A 5,415-nucleotide genomic window follows, 5' to 3' on the forward strand; every position below is an offset into this window, starting at 1 on the left:
ATCAATTGAAACAAAGTTAGATCTTCTCTTTCTTGAAGAAATCCAATTCCATCAGAATACATCCTAATACAGTATCATTGTTGAGGTATATAATGATCTCCTGGTTCTGCTCATTTCACTTAGCATCAGTTCGTGTCAGTCTCTCCAAGCCTCTCTGTATTCATCCTGCTCGTCGTTTCTTACAGAATAATAATATTCCATAATATTCATATACCACAATTTACTCAACCATTCTCCAATTGATGGGCATTCATTCATTTTCCAGCTTCTGGCCACTACAAACAAGGCTGCCACAAACATTTTGGCACATACATCCCTTTCCCTTCTTTAGTATCTCTTTGGGGTATAAGCCCAATAGAAATACTGGTGGATCAAAGGTATACACAGTTTGATAACTTTCAGCATAGTTCAAATTACTCCTCGAAATGGCTGGATGTTCACAATTCCTGTAATATATCAATCCCTGTGTTCCCATCCTCTCCAACATTCTGCATTATCTTTTCCTGTCATTCTAGCCAATCGGCAGGTGTATAGTAGTATCTCAGAGTTGTCTTAATTTGCATTTCCCACAGTCAATAGTGATTTGGAACACTCTTTCCTTGTAATTATTAATAGTTTCTCTTCATCCTCTGAATATTGTCTGTTCATATCCTTTGACTATTTATCAATTGGAGAATGAAGCGATTTCTTATAAATTAGGTGTTCTCTATATATTTTGGAAATGATCCTTAATCAGAACCTTTGATTATAAAGTATTTTTCCCAGTTTGTTTCCTTCTAATCTTGCCTGCATTAGTTTTTTGTTTGTATAAAAACTTTTCAATTTGATACATAATCAAATTTTCTGTTTTGTAGTCAATAGTGATCTCTAGTTCTTTGGTCATAAATTCCTTCCTCTTCCACAGGTCACGAGGTAAACTATCTATGCTCTTACAATTTGTTATGATCTCATTCTTTATACCCTAGATCATGAACCCATTTTGACCTTATCTTGGTGTAGGGTGTTAATTAATGGGTCAATTACCTAATTTCTACAATACTAATTTCAATTTTCCCAGCAATTTTGTCAAATAATGCATTCTTATCCCAAAACTGAGGTCTTTGGGTTTGTCAAACACTAGATTATTAAAGTTATTGGCTGTTTGTCCTTTAAAGAACCTAACCTATTCCACTGATCAACTAGTCTGGCTGTGTAATACCAGATGGTTTTAGTAACCACTTCTTATAATATAATTTTAGATCTCTGATACAACTGGAAATACACCTTCATTTGATTTTTTCGTGTAATTCCTTATGGGTTCGACTTTAGACAGTCTTCTATCCACCCTCCTCTTTATAGGGGAGTTCATCCCATTCATTTACAGTTAAAATTACTAATTCTGTATTTCCTGCCATCCTAATATCCCCAGATTATGCTTTTTTCTTCTTTGCCCTCCTTCCCCCCCTTCCTTAGTATTAAACTTATTGGTTCCACTAACGTCTTAGCTTTCCCTCTTAGTATCCCTCCTTCTTCCCTGAATTCTTCCCTTTCTTGTACCTTCCCTTATTACTCTTTTCCTTTTCTTTTCCTCCCACTTTTTAAATGAGGGTGAGAGAAGATTGTCTATAAAACAAATGTCAATTATTTCCAATTTGAGCCAACTCGGTAGAGTAAGATTCACAATGTTCCTCCCCTCTAAGTTCCCTCAGGTATGATAGTTTTCCTTTGCTTCATCGACGCATGTAGTTTCCTTTTTATATCACTACACTACAGCTTCCAATATTTCCCTTTCTACTTCCTTTTTTATGCTACTCTGTAAAATCAATTAACCATGTGATTTTTTATGTATATCCACAACAAATACAGTTCTCCAAGTGTTCCTTTTATCTTTTCTACTTGTCTTGAGTCCCATTGTTGGGTCATTCTTTGTACATCTGGTTTTCTTTAAAGTAGATGGAATTCCACCTGTTACATTAAATGTCCATCTTCTATGGAAAAAATGCTCAGCTTAGCTGGGTAGCTTATTCTTAGCTGCATTTCATTCTTTTTTGCCTTGTAGACCTAAAATTCAGGCCCTTCAGTCACTTAATGTTGAGGCAGCCAGATCTTGTGTCACCCTTATTGTAGCATCTTAGTATTTGAATTGTTTTTCCTGGCTGGTTGTAAGTTTTTTCTTTATTCTGAAAATTCTGAAGTTTGGCTGTGTTCCTCAAAGTCTTTATTTTAGGGTCTTTTCAGAAGGTGTTCGATGGATGCGCTTTCCACGCCTATTTTACCTTCCCGTTCTATTCACTTCTGGGCAGTTCTCTTTAATGATTTCTGTAAAAATAATACCATCTTTTTCATTATAATTTTTTGGGTACTCGATGATCATAATTTGTCCTAGATCTATTTTCAGGTCTGTTGTTTTTTAGTAAATATTTGATATTTTTTCAAACTTTCATTTTTTGGTTTGCTGAAATAATTCTTCCTGTCTCAATGAATCAGTCATTTCTACTTGTTCAGTTCTGATTTTAGTATGTTGTTTAGCTGATGCTTTTTACTTCTTTTGTATATGTCCGATTGAGTTTTTTTTTCCTTTTTTTTTTATTTAATAGCCTTTTATTTACAGGATATATGCATGGGTAACTTTACAGCATTAACAAATGCCAAAACCCTTGTAACAATTCTTCACCTCTTACCCCCATCCCTCCCCCCAGATGGCAGGATGACCAGTAGATGGTAAATATATTAAAATATAATTAGATACAATAAGTATACATGACCAAAACGTTATTTTGCTGTAAAGAATCAGACTCTGAAATATTGTACAATTAAGCTTGTGAAGGAAATCAAAATGCAGGTGTGCATAAATATAAAGTTGGGAGTTCAATATAATGATTTTAGTCATCTCGAAATTAACTTTCTCTAGGCGTAGCTGGTTCAGTTCATTACTGCTCCATTGGAAATGAGTTGATTGATCTCGTTGCTGAGATGGCCTGGTCCATTCAGAACTGGTCATCATATAATATTGTTGTTGAAGTATATAATGATCTCCTAGGGTCCTGCTCGCTTCCTCGGCATCAGTTCGTGTAAGTCTCTCCAGGCCTTTCTGAAATCATCCTGTTGGTCATTTCTTACAAGTAATATTCATAATATTCCTTATACACCACAATTTATTCAGCCATTCTCCAAGTATTGGACATCATTCTGATTTCCAGTTTTAGCCACTACAAAGGGCTTACCCACAAACATTTGTGCACATACAGGTCCCTTTCATCTTATAATCTCTTTGGGATGCTGTCCCAGTAAGCCAACACTTTCTTTGGATCAAAGGGTATACAGTTTGATAACTTTTTGAGCATAGATCAAACTACTCTCCAAAATGGTTGGATTCGTTCACAACTCCACCAACAATGAATCAATGTCCCACAGTTTTCCATCCCCTCAACAATCATCATTATTTTTTCCTGTCATCTTAATCCAGGCAGGTGACAGTAGTATCTTAGAGTTGTCTTGGTACATTTCTCTGATTAATAATGACTTTGAGCATCTTCATATGACTAAAATAGTTTCAATTTCTTCATCTGAGAATTGTCTGTTCATATCAACGGCCAAAATTTTCAACTGGAGAATGGCTTGATTTTTATAAATTAGGTTAATTCTCTATATATTTTTCAAAATGAGACCTTTATCAGAACATTTGACTGTAAAATATTTTTCCCAGTTATTATTCCCTTCTAATCTTGTCTGCATTAGACTTTTGTTTGTACAAAAAACTTTTTCAGTTTAGTATAATCAAAATTTTTTTTTTTCTATTTTGTGATCAATGTGATCGTTCTACTTTAGTCATAAAGACCTTCCCTTTCCACAGGTCTGAGAGGTAAACTATCTCATGTTCCTCTAATTATTAATAATTTCATTCTTTGTGCCTGGTCCTTGAACATTTTGACCTTATCTTGGTGTACAGCGTTAAGTATGCTGATCTAATGCTAGTTTCTGCCATATTGGTTCTAATTTTCCAGCAATTTTTATCAAACAGTAAGTTATCCCAAAGCTGGGGATCTTTGGGTTGTCAGACTAGGTTGCTATATTTGTTGTTTGTCCTTGAACCTAATCTATTCACTGATCAACACAATTATTCCTTGGCCAGTAAATGGTTTTGGTAACTGCTGCTCTATAATATAATTTAGATCTGGTGGCCTAAGCCACCTTCATTTGATTTTTTTTCATTAATTCCTTAATTCTTGACCTTTGTTTTCCATATGAACTTCTTATTTATTTTCTAGGTCATTAAAATAGTTTTGGGACTCTGATTGGTATAGCGCTAAATAAATAGATTAGTTTAGGTAATATTGTCATCTTATTATATTTGCTCTCTATCCCGAACATTTAATATTTTTCAATTGGATTTAGATCAGACTAATTTGTGTAAAAGTGGTCTGTAATTTTGCTCCTAAAGTTCAGTTTTCCCTTGGCAGATAGATTCCCTAAATATTTTATATTATCAGTGATTACGCTAGAAATGGAATTTCTCTTGTAACTCTGACTGTTGGATTTATTAGTGATATATAAGAATACTGATGATTTATGTAGGTTTATTTTATAACCAGCAACTTTGCTAAGTTGTGGATTATTTCTAATAACTTTTAACAAGAATCTCTGGGGTTCTCTAAGTATACCATCATGTCATTGTGAGTGATTTGGTTTCCTCATTGCCTATTCTTATTCCTTTAATCTCTTTCTCAGCTCTTATTGCTAAAATAGTTTCCTATTACAATATTAATTAGCCAACAGTGATGATGGCAACCTTGTTTCACTCAGATCTTATTGGGAATGGAGTTTGCGGTTTGTCTCCGTACATATAGTGCTTGCGATGGTTTAAATGGTGCTGCTGATTGTTTGGGAAAGTAAATAAATGGACTTTCGCCCAAAATAGTCAGAACATGTTAAGGCAAATCAATAACACCATGGGCAATAGAGCTGGAACCTTCCCAATGAATCAGGGTGAATCAAAGATTGCCACTATCTCGATGATGATATTGTATTGAAATGCTAACCTTGGCAATAAGAGTCAGAAAGGAAGTTAAAGGGCAAGTGGAGTAATGAGGGAAGTCAAACTATCTTTCTTGCCGAATAATGCTACTCCTAAAAGCATCGAAATAATTCATATCTTTGTAAGTTGCGAGACTCTAGTCATATAAATCATCGGCATTTTACTCATCGCAACAGCATCAACGGCAAAAGTCTGAGATGTTCCATTCAAAATAACTGTCAGTGGCATAAAATGTTTGTTAATCTATCTGATGAGGAACGTCAGAATTATGAGCAAAAGTGAAAAATTTTCACACAAAATATAAATTCCGATTTAAATAACTTTGGAAAATGTTAAGTTCTCTTGGATAGGCCAGTAAACATAACAAAAAATGACAATACTCCCAAACCCATCTATTTATT

Source organism: Sarcophilus harrisii, chromosome X (assembly GCF_902635505.1).
Source record: "Sarcophilus harrisii chromosome X, mSarHar1.11, whole genome shotgun sequence".
Taxonomy (NCBI): Eukaryota; Metazoa; Chordata; class Mammalia; order Dasyuromorphia; family Dasyuridae; genus Sarcophilus; species Sarcophilus harrisii.